At 43.9% G+C, this 17651-nt stretch overlaps 1 long non-coding RNA gene across 4 annotated transcripts in view; it reads right to left on the bottom strand.

Annotated features, from left to right (window-relative positions):
- LOC124090034 (uncharacterized) overlaps positions 1 to 17651 on the bottom strand; it is a 33039-nt gene that overhangs the window by 12384 nt on the left and 3004 nt on the right. For all 4 annotated transcript variants that reach the window (XR_006850927.2, XR_006850928.2, XR_006850930.2 and 1 more), the window contains exon 2: positions 17209 to 17277. This is a non-coding gene — a long non-coding RNA (uncharacterized LOC124090034). The remainder of the gene's footprint in view (positions 1 to 17208; positions 17278 to 17651) is intronic.

The raw sequence follows: 17651 nt of genomic DNA on the forward strand, positions 1-17651 counted from the left end.
GCCTAGTAATTAGTGCAGGGTCCCCGTGTGTAGATTTCTATTGTCCCACTCAAGACCACTGTGCTGCCAGCATTAGAGTGTTCGTTCCTAATTTGGACAAGTTGTCAGCCTTATCTTTCTGAATATTTTTTCCTCCCTTACAATACAGAGCCCAACTCTTTTTTTTCTGGGGGGGGGGGTACCAGGGATTACATCTGGAGTGCTTAATCCCTGAGCCACATTCCCAGCCCTCTTTTATATTTTATTTAGAGACAGGGGTCTTGTTAAGTTGCTTAGGACCTTGCTAACTTGCTGAGGCTGGCTTTGAACTTGAGATCCTCCTGCCTCAGCTTCCTGAGCCGCTGGGATTACAGGCGTGGGCCACCGTGACCAGCCTAACTCATTTTTGATATCTACTTTTAAGTCTTTACCTTTCCCTCTTTCCATTTTGGCCCACACCTGGGCAAGCAGACAAGAGCCTGAAAACTCCCCTCTCTTATACCTACCTGCTCACAAGAATCCCCACCCCACCCTAACCACCTGCAAAATATCAAGTCAGTATCCTTTTCTTGTTCTCACAAAACTTTTTTTTTTTCAGATAGCTGGGGATGCCTGCCTTGCTGTCCCCCTGAGAGCCCCACTATGTGAGTAAAAACGTTTCCTACCTTTTTAGTGTGTATGGGATCAACCTCTGAAGCGGATTTGGGGTGGGGTTCCATCCTACTTCTCTGAGTGGCCCCAACATCCTCTCTCTATTATAAAATATATATTAGAAATATGTTGGGCTTTCTTATCCCTTTCTGCATGGTTCTTTTTTGGGGTGGGGGGAGTTACCAGGAATTGAACACAGGGGCACTCAACCACTGAGCCACATCCCAGCCCTATTTTGTATTTCATTTAGAAACAGGGGCTCACTGAGTTGCTTAGCACCTCAACATTGCTGAGGCTAGCCTTGAATCCCAATCTTCCTGCCTCATCCTCCCAAGCTGCTGGGTCTGTGTGGTTCTCAATCTCCTTTTAATCTCCCTGTGTGCCATTCTTGATAACATCCTAAGCTCTTCTAAGTGTACAAATTCTCTCTTCAGATATCTCATTTAATAAGTTTCATATGTTTTAAAATTTTCAATAATTGTATTTTTATTTCAAGAAGTTTGATTCTTTTCCAGATATGTCTGGCCAATTTTAGAGTCATTCTTACTTTGGAAACTTTTATGCCTTTCTTTTATCTTCAGTGACAATCTGCCAAATTTTGCAGGAACCTCATCTTGATTTTTTTATTGTTCAAGTAGAATTCTCCATACCTAAAGACTGATTGATATAAGTATCATAAATTAGAGAAAACTTTAAACAGCTAATATGAACCAAATGGAGATTTTAGAATAAATTTCTTTATTTGCTCAACTTCCTCATATGAAATGGCAAAATATTTGCATATTAACCTGAGCACATTCTACTTCATGCTGTAAATCATCTCTGGATTACTTATAATAGTTAATATAGCGTATTTTATGTCGACAGTTGTACCAATCAATTCAGACTCAGAAATTATGAAAGAACTTTATTTGGGGTCTGAAACTAGCAATTTGGGAACATTCAGATTTAAACAACTCCGAATGAGTGCTCCCAAGAAACTCAGATTGTACAGAACTTTTAAAGGGAAGGAGACCCAGTGACCCAGGAGGCTGAGGCAGGAGGATTACAAGTTTGAGGTCAGCTTCAGCAACTTAGTGAAGCCAGGCCCGCAGCAACTTAGTGAGACACTGTCTCAAAATAAAAAAATAAAAAGGGCTGGGGATGTGGCTCGGTGGTAAAGCACCCCTGGGTTCAATCCCCAGTTCCAAAAAGAGAGCAGGAAGCGGAAGGAGGGATGGAAGCTAGGGACCACGAGTTACATAAAAATAAAGGTGACCGGTAAAGAGAAGCTGTCCTAATGCTGGACTGTACGTCATTCCTTGTCCGTGATTGATTGTTGGGACTGTCTCTGGATGAACAGTTCATTTGTCATTTGTGTCAGTTACAGCTGCGACCTCCAATAGAAGATGCCAAGAGCTCTTCAGGTCTAGGCCAACTCAGAAGTCTGCGTTCCAGTGTCCTTTCTCAAGCTGGTTCAAGAGTTCACGTCCCAGGCAGCAGCCAAACATGTGAGGAGGCCTGGCTCCTCCAGGAGCCGCCCGACTCCATTTTGAAATGTTCCCTGAAAGTTGCCTCATACGGGGATTTTCTTCTGGATTTTATAGTTGTTCTATAGCACTTTTTAGAAAATAATGACAAGAAAAATATTCTGCCTGTGATCCTTACAGACACCATTTTTAAAAACACATCTTCAGTTCGCTGTTGACTGAACCGTGAAGGTGGGACCTCTGGATACAAAGAGCAGACTCTGTGTCTCCATATTTCTGCGATAATGCTGTTTCTTTCTCCTTCTGTTTTATGACTCTCCTGCTAGATATTTTTCAGCAAATAAACTGCATTAGTCATTCATTTCTCCAAATTATGTGTGTCAAAAAGCCATCCGTGGTGGAATCTGTATGATACCTGACATCCTATCCAAGGAAAGAACTGTGACATTTTGGTGAACTTCAGAAGCCTTTTGTGCCAGGAGGTTTGAAATGTTGATAATGAAATGTCAGTAACAGCTTCCTGGTTCCCACTGAGACAGGGGTTTGGGATAAAGAGACTCTCAAAGGACACACCCGTAAGTTGAGCTGCTGAAGTGCAGGACCCAGGAACAACTGCAGCTCAGAAGCGACATGCCCTCGACCCATGCCCTCCTGACGTGCAGGCAAAGCCCAGCGCAGGGCCTTCTACTGGTGCCCCTAGCACCAGCCCTGACATAAGTACTAACACTCCACACCAACGGGTTGCTGTCCCCCTGGAGATGGCTCGCATTCCCGTTCTCCCCTGAATATGCATCTACTTTCCTAAATAAACCTTTGCATATGCTTTTGACTGGTGCAGGCTGCGGTTCTTTTCCACCATGAATGCCAAGAACCCAGCTGACCCTGAGTCAAGACCCACCTTCTCTTTGGGAACCCCTCAGATCCTTCTTCAGAGACATGTCTTCTGTGACCCTTTCTGTGACAGCGGTCCACTTCATCTTTGAATATAGCTCTGAGGCTTATTTTTAAAAGGGACCTGTTTTCCTTTTCCTCCTCTCCCTCTCACCTCCCTAACCTGGGGGCGGGAACAAGATTACCTGGAGTTGTCTGTGATCCACAGGAAGGAGATGTCTACCCGAGGATCTAGGAAGTGAATAGCTCCCAACTTAATAAGTGAATCCTAACACACCATCGGGGCACCTTGGGACCCCCTGCCAGGGCACACCTGGAACGTAGGTCCTTGAAAATGCCCCTGTTCCTGCTGATGGGCAGAATCACAGCCTCTGGGACTGGAGTCCCCTGGGTTTCCCCTTTGCTAGCAAAGCAATAAAACTTCTTTTTCCTCTTTCTTATCATTGAGTTGGCATCGGGGACAAGGACCAAGCCTTCCGTTACACTCCTACCATTCTGATCTAAAGCTGGCCTCGAGCCAGGCGCTAGCTCTTAGGACAGGAGGACAGCAGGCTTACCTGAGGCCTGTCTCCCTTCCTGCTGAAATCCAGCCTGCTGCCCCAGACTCTCAGTTGTTAGCCTCCCTGTGCTTTTCCTTTTAGAATTCCTTTAACTAGTGCTCTGGTTTGGATTGGTCTGTCCCTCCCACCCCCCAAGGGTTCCTGTGTTGGAACTATTGAGAGGAAGCCCAGTGCAAGGTGATCAAGTCACAGGGGGAGAGCCCCTAGGAAGGGATTAAGTAGTTCCATGGAACCCCACTGAGTCCCTGTGAGAGTGACCTGGTTGAAGAGCAAGCCTGGTTCTTGAGGCTCTCCTGGCTTCCTGTCTCCCCATGTGACCACTCTCCTGCACTCCTAACAAGACGCCATTCACCATCGGGCTTCCACTGACCAGAGCTGGTACCATGCTGTTTGGATTTTCAGCCTCCAAAACTGTCAGCCAAGTAAACCTCTTTTCCTAATAAAAATATTCAGCTTCAAGTATTTTGTTACAGTGATGAGAAATGGACTCCTACAATCAGGCTGCATATTATCCTGTCTTTTGCCAGAACACGTCTCTGGAGCCACCTGAACTTTGCCTAAACTTTCCACCTTGCATTACTCAATCCTGGCCTTTCAGGAGGTACCTGGCAGATTGCTCAGGCCCAAAATGTGGATGTCAAAGTTAGGCATACTATCATAGCTTCATATCAAGCGCTAGGGCCTCTGAGCTCAGCCTAAGACTGGCTTTCTCCTCTCCAGGTTTACGGTTCACAGGTTTGGCTAAGAACTGCCACCTGGGTTTATTTTAAACAGAAACAGATGTGGCTTAAATCCCTCATTGTGAGATGTAGTCAGGCTGATTCTTTCTCTGCCGTCTCTTTCTAAAACCCTTCTAGGAGGGAGATGGAAATTTAAACCACATAGACATGGGAAACCTGTTTCCCATGATCAAATTGATTGTTTTTGCTTAGAGACATTGTGAATCTTGAAACTGACGGAGCATCCTTTGTTTCGTGGGAAGCTGGGAGCCAAGTTCTCATGTCTCTCTGGTAAGACACTGGTTGGTGCATGTGTTTTGAGTAATGACCCCACTCCTGGCTCCTCAGTGTTTCCTACTGAATAACCCCTTAGTCCTCATGCTGGGTTGTATATATCTCCGTAATCTACCTTGTAAGGATGAGGGGAGGGGAGGCAATTGATGCAAATGATTATAACAGCCAACATGGATGGAATCTTTTAGTGCTGATGATTGTGTATTAACTCAGTCAATGGTCATCAGTGTTTCTGCAAGGTAGGTGCTATTATTATCACCTCCATTTTACAGATGGGAAGCGGGGAACCAGAGAAGCCAAGTCTAAGATTACACTACTAGTGAGTGTTTGAGCCAAAATATGGGCCCAGATGTTCTGTTCTAGAACCAGAGATAGAATCACATGTAAATGTAAGGAGAGATGGACACGGGTGGACAGGGAAACCTTGGGTTCTACAGAACCTCAGTTATCCAAGTTGTTCAGTCATCTGAAGAGAGCCCCAGAGTATGTGTGTGGGAATATAAGCACATTAGCCTATTTAAATGAACGCATCTCTGCATTACAAGGTGTGCAATTATGTCCAGGGAATAGGGGGAAAGGAGACACACTTCTCTGCATTTTTCTATATTGTTTATTTTTAAAAATAGAACTACTTTCAATTGATTGGCACTGTTGGCATAAATTTTGTTCATCTCTTAGAAATATGCCTCAGGTTTGTGTCATACACCTACATGATTTAGTTCAACGCCTACCCCCCTAGAATATAATATTTGAGAGCAGAAACTGGTAGAAAAAGAATTCTAAACCTAAGAAGTACCAAGTAACCATGGGGATGTTTTGTGGATGTTCTAGTTTGAATGTGAAAAAAAAAAAATTTGTTCTTTTGTCCATTATGAGTTTCTCAGCAACTGGAAACATTTATCTATTTTTAATCCACTAAAGCTACATAGAAGTAGCTTCAGAATTTGCTTTAACAAATTTTATCTGTCTTAGTCTCTTTCTTAATGAAGATTACCATGATAAATATAAGAACATGCTGTTAGTTACTCAAACTCCAACAGCCACAAAATTGAAACATTTTTTTACATGAAATTTCTAACGGTGCTATAGTTTAATGCTCTTATAACTCTATTATAATCATGTCTTTTGTAGTATTTTATTATCTCTCTGAAGTAAGGAAGCCTAAGAAACATTGAGGAACATGTGCAATATTTATAATACAAAAATCCAGTGTGGCAGAAAGTTAATGCATATAGAATTCAAAATCATAAGAGGCACTTTCCCTTGAACACACCAGGAAGGGGGCTGAATTTGTGTTCTGCATTTCAGGTACCCTTGTTCCCTTGTGAATTTGGGGAGCCAGACCAGGGAGGGGTTGATATTTTGATACTCAGAATTCTAGGTCCTTCCTTCCTCCCTCTCTCCCGCCCTCCCTCTCCTGACTGAGCACAGCCTTCAGTTGGTGTTTGGTTGGGAGATGGAGGCAAATAGGGCCGGGGAGAGTCACAGCAGCTGCCAGCTGAGACTCTGGAGGCCCCACTCCCGAGGTTGGGCAGGAGCGGAGTCTGAGGGTGCCAGGACTTGCTCACAGGCATCTGCATGCAGCAGGATGTCCCGTCTAGGAGTCTGGAGTACAGTGGAGACTCCGATGGTGGAGGTTTCAATTCCAAAGCCTTCTACAAGTGGAGACAGCGTTTACAGCCCTAGGACCCACTGAGGTCCCCCAAGAGGAGGGTGTAGAGAGAGAAGAGGGCTGAGAATGGAGACATTATCAAATCCTGAGCTCAGAGTTGAGGAATAGAAAAGGGACCCAGGCATGGGGCAAAGGAACGGCCAGGGAGGTGGGGAGTCATGAAAGTAAAGAGCCAAGCAAAGGAGGGTTTCACAGCGGAGGGGAAGGCGGGTGGTGAGATCTACTGAGAACCAGGAAATGTGCAGACAGAGGGAGTTACTGGATGACCATCCTGGAGGTCAAGGGTGACCGCAACAAAGGCCTATTCAATGGGTGAACAAAAGCCTGACTCAAGTGAGTTGAGAGGGTGGGTGGAGGTAATGAGCTGGCTGGGCCAGGAACTCTGCTGCCAGGGGCCCAGGGAACGCGGCAGTAACTGGAGGGAAACCTGGGGTCAAGGGAGGGCTTTCCTCTAACACTGGAGACAGGGTCATGCGCAGTGAAGATGGAACAAGGCCATTTTGTTGCGCTAACGTCAGAGCATGTACTGACACAAACCTAGATGGTACAGGTCAGTCTCTCCAAGTGGCCACTTGAAGCTGTCACAAGACATGGTCAATGTAAGATGGCTTACTGCTCAAAGTGCTTTTTAAAAATATAAGTAGAAGGAGTATGCTCTGAAACAAGCCTAACACGCAGAGTGTGGTAAACAGATAACCAGTGACAGTTATTATCATCATGGAGTATTATACACTGGACACGACTCTACGGGCTACACTTTACATGACCGGCAGCACAGGAGGTGTATGTACACCAGCAGACACAGGAGCAGTGCCAACGTTAGGATGGCTTTGACATCACTAGGTGACATTTCAGCCAGCCATTCAAATCAGGTTCAAATCATAATCTGATGGGCTCAGATTCATTACAATCTTATGGGACGACCACCACCCAAGACTCTATCATTGACCCAACTGTCATTATAGAAGGCAGGACTGTTTTTCAGTATGTTCAATATGTCCATGAGAAAAGAGGGGACACTCACAGGGGATATGAGGGATAGGTAGGAACAACTGCTAACATGGAGTCCCACTGGGGACAACAGAGGGGGAGGGCCCAGTGCACAAAGTGGGCATGGATCAGGTCCCTTTCCTGTGAGAAGGGTCCACTTTACGCTTTCAACATAAAACCTTAGTGCTGGCTGCTGGCAGCTTATTCTCAAACTGACATTGTTCTCCTTCCTCCCTCCCCAGCTGTGAGATGGGCAAGACTCATATTCTCCCTGTCCTAAGCTGGGTTCTCTCACGTTGCACTCACTGTCTACAAGAGTAGACAAACTGTGGACCTGGAATTGGAAGGGCGGCTCTTCAGATATAAGTTGAACATTAATTAGATCTACTGAGATTGAGACCTGAAAAACAGCCGTTGCATCCCCTTTTTAAAAGTCTGCGTTACCCCTAGAATAACAGCCTCTGTGATGTGAGCCATTGCCTTTCTCCTTTGCTAACACAGCAATCCAACTCTGTTTTCCTTCTTCTCAAAGCCTTGTCCTTGTTATGGGATCAGCACTGGGGAGGAGGCCCAAGATTTCAGTATCAGGCGGTGTCCTTTCTCAGGACCACAGACAACCAAGGCTGGAAGACCCTGAGGTCAATGGGTTTATGTTCACATGGACAGAGGAGTTGGCACAGGGAGCCTGGGGAGGTTTCCTTCTGAATGCTTCTCTCATCTCCATGTAATAAAGTTCAAGATCATCTTCAGCAAACAGGGAGAAGAAGGAATTAGGATTTTGAAAAGAGAGACAAGTGCAAAACAGTTCTCTGGGGCAAAGGGAAACAGGACAGGGCAGTGGAGTTTGGAGAGTCCACTGGAGGTGTGTGATTTATAATTTAAAGCAAGATGAGCTGGTTACGGTGGTGCATGCCTGTAATCCCAGCGGCTAGGGAGGCTGAGGCAGAGTCGTGAATTCAAAGCCAGACTCAGCAACTCAGTGAGACCCTTGTCTAAATAAAATACAAAATAGGGCTGGAGATGTGGCTCAGTGGTCAAGTGCCCCCTGAGTTCATTCTCGGGTACCTCCTCCCCCTAAAAAAAATATTAAAGCAAGATGAGTCAGTGGATTGTATGCTTCCTTGGCCATTCTAGCTGCACCAATGCAAGGCCAGAGTGGACCAGATGGAAGTGAGTAGTCCTGGAGCCTATTAGGACTTTTGAGTTTAATGGATCCAGGAACAAGTTTATACACCAGGCAGCCCCCAGAATCAGAACAGGTTCAGGGCAACTCCATGGCATCCTCTGGCCAGATAATATTTTACAGACAGAATAATGGAGGAGACATATAGAAAATGCAAGGGAGAATTGCTTTAAGTGTGACCTAAGCAACCTGGTGAGACCGTGTCTCAAAATAAAAAGGGCTGGGGTGGGCGGGAAGGGGCTGTGGCTCAGTGGTAGAGCGCTTGCCTAGCATGTGTGAAGCACTGGGTTCGGTTCTCAGCATCATATATAAATAAATAAAGATGAAAGTCCATCAACTAAAAAAGTATTTTAAAAAAAGGCTGGAGTGTAGCTCAGTGTAAAGTACCACTGCAATATATATATATATATATATATATATATATATATATATATATGTATTTTTTCCCTACACAGGATGAGCATCAATAGGAGAGAGAGAGAGGTAATATTTTGCTTCGGACTGACAAACTGACCACCCCTTCCTCAATGTTGAAATGCTCACGTAGGAAAAGAAAAATCCCTTTGAAATGTACCCAAAGCCAATTAAATTTCCTAAGCTGTAGCCCAGCCCTACACTTCCATATGGATAAAAATCTAGCCCCTTCTTTGCTGCTAGAGGTGGCCTCTGTGTCCCCTCCCCTAGAGGAAAAACTTCTCAATGACAGCTTTGCCTGTGTGCTGGCATCCTGTGGCCTGGTCTCCATTCCTATTGTTACCAGGTTGGAAGTTCCTGTCTATGACATCAAGGGGACATCTTGGAAGTGGGGTAGGCCTTGCCGGTTGCCACAGTGATGGGTGGGAAGGGGGGTGGCTGCTGGCACTCCTGGGTGGGGTTCAGGAATGCTGCATGCTGGGAAAAGGTTGAAAACGGCACCTAGCTATAAACCTGCTGACATTGATAAGTTATGTTCAGTCTTAGCTGAATTTTTCAAGAAGCATTCACATTTCTAGGAAAGTAACTACCTTTTACATTGAGGGGAAATGGTGCCTTGACTGGAATTTTACCAAGTTTCTCACCATTTTTGAAAACCGAGTCTCTGCCTGTGATCTTTCAGTTACCAAGGCAACGCACAGTTTCGTGGACATTAGTATCCATTGTATTCACGATGGTTCTACTTGTGTCTAGACAGATACGCTTATTTAGTTCTTATGTCAAAAGGTTGGAAACAAAGAAAAATGCACCTTTTTCATTAGAAACTGGTATAATCCACCCGACTACTATGTCTTCTTGTGCATTTCTGCTGGAGGACTTTCATACTGAAAACACATTATTCTCTTTTCATAGTTAAGTCATGATGGCGATGATATGAAATTGCTCTTTGTGATTTTATCTGTGAACTTCATCTCACAGCAGTCGGGAGGGTGTGCAGAGTGCTTGTTACCTAGGAGGCGTGAGGTCTGGTAGGTGGAAGGAAACATAGAGAAGAGACTCTTGTCACTCTGGGGCTGCAGCAGTCATGTCTGGGCGTCTGTTGACACAGAACCTGAGTGTGTAGTTTGGAGTATGAGTGAGCACGGCACAAGGGGAGAACCACAAAGATGAGCAGGGAGGCTGGAATGTGAACTTGGGGATGTAACTGTGATGAAAGAGAAGCCAGGCTGCCCCCAGGGAACATCACAGGGTTGCTAAAAGGCTAAAGCCCATTCAAAAGTCATCAAGAAGCCAGTGGTAGGTTTAAAGGATCACATTTATGTTAGGGAGTCCTCAATCTGTGGAATGGGTTTGGAGGACGTGAGACTAGTGTGATTCCACAGGGAGCAGGTTGTACTGGGATCTAGAGGTGAGACGATGATGGTTTAGATTACGACACAAGCAGTGGAGACACTGAAATGTGCAAGCAGTGTGTATTAGGCTGTTCAGGCTGCTGTAACAAAATACCATAAACTGATGGTTTATAAACAGAAATTTATTTCTCACAGTTCTGAAAGCTTAAAATTCCAAGATCAAAGTGCCAACAGATTCCATGTCTGGTGAGACTCCTTCCTGGTTTGCAGATGGCAGTCTTTTCAAAGAAGGGCACAGTCACTAACACCATTTTGACTCCATCTTGCCTCTCTTTTTCCGCCCCCATCATTTTCTGAGTTCTCCTGAGCTATTCTCTTCTATAGTCACCTTGGATTCCAGGAACAACAGGTCCGATGGATAAACATCTTGTGACAAGAGTCAACTACACCAAGGCAACAGTAACCTTACTTTGACAGGGTCCTTCCTAAGCAGTCCTGAGATGACGACGGACAGACCACATCTGACTAAGCTTACCTGCTTAGGCAGCTGTGCAAACCCAACCCTTGCTCTCATTCCCCTTTCTATAGGCCTCAAAGTTGTGTCAGCCCCTCAAAGACCGAAGCAGGGACCTTCGTCCCCCTTATCTTCCTGGTGTAGCTGCACTGACTGAGGCTCCTCTCGGGCTTTGTTTTTTGGGGTGAGTGACTAGTCATGATTTCTGGAACCTCCAGAATCAGGCCTCTGGCCTAGAACTCTGGTAAGATTTTCACTGTGTCCTCACAGGGTGTAGTGGTCAAGAGGTTTTCCTTGGGGCTTCTTTTATGAGGGACTAAACCCATTCATAATTTTGGAGTCATCTTTGTATTCGCTACAGAAACATTTCCTCATTTTCCTCCAGCAGCAGTTAGGAGTTCTAACACAGCGTTGGACAGGAGTGGTGGGCGTGGACATGCTGTCTTATTCCTGTTCTTGGAGGGAAAGTAGCTAGTTTTTTACCATTAAACATGAGGTTTACCATTAAGTATGTTTTTGGTAGATGCTCTTTATCAAGTCCAGGACGTCCCCTCTAATCCTTTCTTGCCAGGTTTATTTTTAAATTGTGAATGGATTTTGTCAAATGATTTTTTTCTTTGCACCTACTAATATAATCATGTAATTTTTCTTCCTTAACCTGTTTATGTGATGAATTAAATTGGTTGATTTTTAAATGTTAGTCCAGCCTTGCATACCCAGAATAAATCTTACTTGGTAATCCTGTATAATTTTTATATATAATTATTTATATAGTTGGTTTCAATTTGCCACTATTTTGTAAGGATTTTTGCATCTATGTTCACAAGAGATACTGAACTCTATTTTTCCTTTCCTGTAATGTGTATGTCTGGTTTTGATAGTTGATTAATGACAGCTTCATGGAATGACTTAGGAAATACTCTTTCTGCTTCTATTTTCTGGAAGAAATGGTACAGACTTGTTAAAATTTCTCCCTTAAATGTTTGGTAGATGTTTGAGACAGTGAATTCACCTGTGTCAGGTTCTTTCTGTTTGGGAATGTTATTAGTTACTGATTTAAATTTCTAACAGCTATAAGCCTATTCAGATCATCTGTCAAGATACTGTAGTACTTGGGTAAGAACGGATATGTAACAATTAAGAATCCAGAAATAAACCCTCACATTAATGGTCAGTTGATTTTTTTTGACAAGAGTGGCAACATAATTAATGGGGAAAGAATAATCTTTTCGACAAATGGTGCTGGGACAACTGGAAAGTCAACACGAAAAAGCATGACGTTGGACTCCTCTCATACAATGGACAAAATCAGCTTAAATGGATCACAGACTTTATAAGTGTAATAACTAAAGGTAAAATTGATTATAGATCTCAAAAATGTAAGAGCTAAAGCTATAAAACTCTTGGAAGAAAATATAGGTGTAGATGTTCATGACCTCAGAATAGCTAAGTTGTTTTTTAGATATAAAACCTGAAGCACAATAAAAAAAAAATTAGACATCAACTGCGCCTCTAATATCCCTAACCTGAATGCCACTAAGATTTAAAATTTCCTGCTTTGAAAGACATTAGCAAGAAAACAAAAGGACAAATTACAGAATGCAGGATGTTTCTGCAAATCATGTCCCTAACATGCGACTGGTATATCTGTTGAGAACTCTTATAATTCAGTAATAAAAAAGACACCCCAATTTTTATATAAGCAAAGAGTTACAATAAACCTTATTCTAAGATATACATATAGCCAATAAGCACAGTAAAGTAACCCAGGATCATCACTCAATAAGGAAATGCAAGTCAACACTACAATGTAGTATCGTATCATACGCACTAGGGTGGCTTTAGCCAAAAACACGAGCAATGACAACCAATGGCAAGGATGTAGAGAAACGGGAACCTTCGTACACTGCTGGGAAATGGGAACATTCTGTACATTCTGTATATTTTTTATTTTGAGTGTGTCATGGTTTGGATGTGAGGTGTCCCCCAAAAGCTCACGTGTGAGACAATGCAAGAAGGTTTGGAGGAGCAATGACTGGGTTTCAGCCTTCATCTAATCAGAGCATTTATCCCTAATGGGATGAACTGGGTGATAACTGAGGCAGGTGGGTGTGGCTGGAGGAAGTGGCTCATGGGGGGCAACTTCTCTTTCTGGTTCCTGATCATCAAGTGAGCTGCTTCCCTCTGCCATATTCTTCCACCATGTGGTCCTGCCCTGCCTTGAGCTCTGAGGAATGGAGGCCGCCACTTATGGATGAAGACCTCTGAAACCGTGCACCCCCACAAATAAACTTTTCCTCCTCTATAATTGTGCTGGTCAGGTCCTTGAGTCACAGCAGTGAAAAAGCTGACTAAAACAGAATGCAAAATGGTGCAATATATTTGGAAAATGAAGTTCCTCAAAAACTTGGGAATGCCATTTAACCTAGAAACTCCCAAGAGAAGTGAAAATGTGTTCACAAAACTTTTTTTTTTGGTATGAGACATTGAACTCAGGGTCTCTCAATCACTGAGCCACATCCCCAGCCCTTTTTAGTTTTTATTTTGAGACAGAGTCTCACTAAGTTTCTTAGAGCCTTGCTAAGTTGCTGAGGATGGCTCTGAACTTGTGATCCTCCTGCCTCAGCTTCCTGAGCTGCTGGGATTACAGGTGTGCACCACCGTGCCTGACTCACATAAAATTTATGTGAATGTTCATAGCAGCATAAATCATAACAACCAAAATTCTAAGCAACTCAAATGTCCACCTAGTGATGAATAGATAAACAGAATGTGGCATACCCTTACAATGGATGTTATTTGGTCATTAAAAAACAACACCGATAAATGCTACAATATGGATGAAACTTGAAACCGTTTGCTAAAGCAAAGAAGTCAGATACAATCAGCCGTACAGGTATCAAGTGTCCAGGGTGGGTAAATCCTCAGAGACAGGAAGCAGATTCGTGGTGGCCAGGGTCTGGGAGAGAGGAGCAATGGGGAGGGACTGCTGAAGTGCACAGTTTCTTTTTGTGGTGATGAAATGTTCTGAAATGAGCTAGTGGTGATGACCGCACAGCCTTGCGATATACTAAAACACACTGAGCTGTACACTTTTTAACAGGGTATTTTATGGCATGTGAATCCTGCTGCAATAAAACTGTTGTTTAAAAATAAAGAAATGCAGGCATAGTAAGGCAAACATAAAAAATAGAGAAAATAAATGGCCCTAAGTTCACCGTTATTCAGAACCTGAGTCAGGGGGAAGGGAACTACACTAGGGCTCTTTTCAAATGGATGGGATCTTATACAAAACAAGCCTAGCTACGAACTGTCCCAAGAAAGGAAGGAGTCACAAAAGACAAGGCAGGGGATTCAGAGACTGGTGAGTGCAGGAAGCACCCCTCACTCCCGGGCCAAGGGAATGTCACTGGAACCTAGAGTTTGCTTACTGGAGGGGCGACTGGGCTCATGCCACGGGGAGGCACTGCTGGGTGTGAAGAAGGATGCAGGTCCCTCCCTGTGCTGCTCTCTGGGACCCAACATAGGAAGCATCAGTCCTACCACTTGCACCCTGGGTCAGGACATCACAGGAAGCCAGGAAGGGAATGGGCATGATTAGCTCACTAGTTTCCTTGCCGCTCACAGCAAAGCTCTGAAAACACAGAGTGGGCAAGAGAAGTCAACGCCGGTCCACCGAGAATCTGACCCAGTGCAGCTAACCTCTGGAAAGTGTCTTGATTTCAATTTTATGGGGAGACTATTTCAGGTGTTATCCTGCTACCACACAGTGGTCCCTCAGTATCCGTGGGGAATTGGTTCCAAACTCCCTGTGGACACCACAATCACAAATATCAAATGATCTCCTATTTGCATATAACCTTGGCATGTCCTCCTGTGTACCTAAAGTCATCTCAGATAAGTTATGGCACCTAATACAATGTAAGTACCGTGTACATAGCTGCTATGCTGTATTGTTTAAGGAATAATGGCCCCAAATGCTGGCACATGTTCAGTATAGACAGGACTTTTTTCCTGGATATTTTCAAGCCATCATTGGCTGATGAAGAACCTACTGCATTTCCTAGTTATACTTACTTTTTTTTTCATTTGACATTTGTTAATGACATGGGAAATGCTTATGGTAGTCTTTGTGATCATTTTTAAAGATCATCCTGGAATTCCAAGGAAATCGAAGGTATCCCACAGACCACCAATACATCAATATTCTGAACAACTTCTCTCTTTTCTCTCCCTCTCCCCTCCAACTCCCCACTTTCTCCTCCTTTTTTCTTTTTCATCTACTACTTCTTCCAGGGATTGAGCCTAGAGGTGCTTAACCACTGAGCTACATCCCCAGCCCTTTCTATTTTTTTATTTAGAGATGGGCTCACTAAGTTGTATAGGGCTTCCCTAAATTGTTGAGGCTGGCCTCACACTTGAAATCCTTCTGCCTCAGCCTCCCTAGCCACTGGGATTACAGGTGAGCACCACCATGCCCGGCTTGAACAACTTATTATGAAACCTAGAACAGTTTAAATAGTAAGCTGCCCATACAAGCAGAAGCTGTGCCATCTTTTCACTTTTTTCTAAAAAAAATTATTGTTAGTCTTCAGAGAAAATAGTTTGATCAGGATTTACCAAAGCTTTTTCCTAGATGTTCCTTTTACATGTTTGCCTCACTGGCTTCAGTAGTCTTAAAGGTCCCCAAACTTCCAAATGTTTTCACGTAGATATCATCTCAGCATCTAGTCACTCCCTGCAGTCACCTTGTTTTTGGGTACTAGGGATTGAACCCAGGGGTGATGACTCACTGAGCCACATCCCTAGTCCTTTTTTGTATTTTATTTGGAGACAGGTCTCACTGAATTGCTGAGGGCCTCACTAAGTTGCTGAGGCTGGCTTTGAACTGCTTTGAACTACTCAGCCTCCCAAGCCACTGGGATTACAGGCATGTGCCATTGTGCCCGGTTGTAGTCAACTCTTAATGTCTTAATTTCCAGAGGATCTCAAAATGGATAGATGTGACAGTTCATTCACAGGCAGCCAGGCACAGGGACTCAGAGAAAGAAAGAAGGAAGAGAACACTGGGAAATCAAGCTTCTTGACCCCAGCTATTCCTATCTACAAGGACAGTTCCTTAGCAGCCCCTAGACATGACCAACTGCAAAAGGTACTTCTTGTGCCAACAGACCTCACCCCTACCCAATGCAAATAAGCGCTTAGAAGTCACTTTGCTCTAGAAAAAATTTGCTGAAGAAGACAAAATAGAGGTGATAGGTCCCCTTTCTGAATCCTATATTTCTATGCCATCCCGCCAATCACTTATAGGGACAGATCAAGCCCATAAAAACCTCTAGACAGCAGACCCCATCACTCGGGACCCCTCCCCTTCGGGAGCTCTGATTCCTTTCTGTTACTCTAATAAATCCTGTACTTTGCTCTAATGCTTGTGTCTGTGGGTTTTGTTTTTCCAATTTGTGAGACACAGAATCTTGCTCTGTGTTACAGAATCACATAGATGCAGTCATCAACAGGACACACTAGCACACTTTTCATTCAAGTAAACCAGGAAGGGGAGATGACAGGAAAGGGAGGAGAGAGGCGGGCAGTCCTTCATCTACTTCGAAGCCACACAGGGATCTGGGGAGATGGTTACCTAGGGAGCCACCATGAAGCACATTCTGAATAGGGAATTCCTCTTTACTTGGCAGAAGCCATGGAATCCCACATTTAATGAGAGCTCATTTAATTTAAAGAGCATACTCTTAATAGTTCTTTTAACCACAGACACTCAGTTGTAGGTTACAGACAGGCCTTTTGTCTTAGAAAGAAAGGACATTTTGAGGTCAGCTTGTTATGTGAATTTACTTGTCCCCTTCCCTAGGAGGCAAACAAACTGTGGACTAATGGATGGTATCCTTTCTGTACTCAGGACCCTGTATGGCAAGACTTGCAGCAGCCAAACTTTAATGCCAATTGCAGCAGAAACTTGAGCAAGAGCCATCAATACCAGGCTATTGCTTAGAAAATTGCTGGTACAAAGAAGTGGCAACATCCTATATGGGTACACATCACAGGACAGTCCTGGTGAAGTGTGTCTGAATCACATTTGTACAGAGGCTTTGAGATAAATGGGGAGTTTGGGGAGTTTTTTACTGGCCTCTTAAGAAATCTGTACACTGGGCTTGGGAAGCTGAGGCAGGAGAATTGCAAGTTTGAGGCCAGCCTCAGCAACTTAGTGAAGACTTAACCGACTTAGCCAGACACTTCTCAAAATAAAAAATAAAAAGTGGGCTGGGGATGTGGCTAAGTGGTTAAGTACCCTGGGTTCAATCCCTGGTACCAAAAAAAGAAATCCATACACAGTATATAACTTCAGAATTGGTCTTCTCCATTCATCATTTATAGAGGTCATAAACACACCCCAGAAGGGAGAGGGAAATAAGCAGACATTTGTAGGAAGGGCAAGCACGCCCACCCCCAAGTCTTCCATCTCCACTGTGAGAAAATATATTCAAAAATATTAAGAAAAACTGACCTTATTTCAGACACTTCCAGAGATAAGGAGACTGAAGCAAAATCCAGTGAAAGCCTTCCCAAAGTTTTGCTGGAGAAAAACCAAAACCATTCATTAGTGGAAATAAGGTCAAATAACAAAGTGGTGTACGAGGAACAAGAAAGCCATTAACAGAAGATGGGGGGGGGCATTTATAGACATGCGTGGACTTGGTCTACAGGCGTGTCCTTCCAGACATTCCATCCCAGGGCAGGAACGACATGCAGAAGTACCGCCATCAACCCTCACCAGCGATGGGACATGAAGTTGCAGGTCCAGGGAACATAATGTAATATGGGCTCTGTCCACAGGATGAGGTATTAGTAGTTCTAGAAGAAACAGGGCTTGACTCGTACTAGCCAGGAGTTAGTCTACTGGATCATGTCAAACTGCTTATAAAAATAGGATATTTTTCTGGGTTTTGT

This window comes from Marmota monax, unplaced genomic scaffold (assembly GCF_021218885.2).
Source record: "Marmota monax isolate L192 unplaced genomic scaffold, Marmota_monax_Labrador192_F-V1.1 WCK01_AAM20220418_F8-fsc00210, whole genome shotgun sequence".
Classification (NCBI taxonomy): domain Eukaryota; kingdom Metazoa; phylum Chordata; class Mammalia; order Rodentia; family Sciuridae; genus Marmota; species Marmota monax.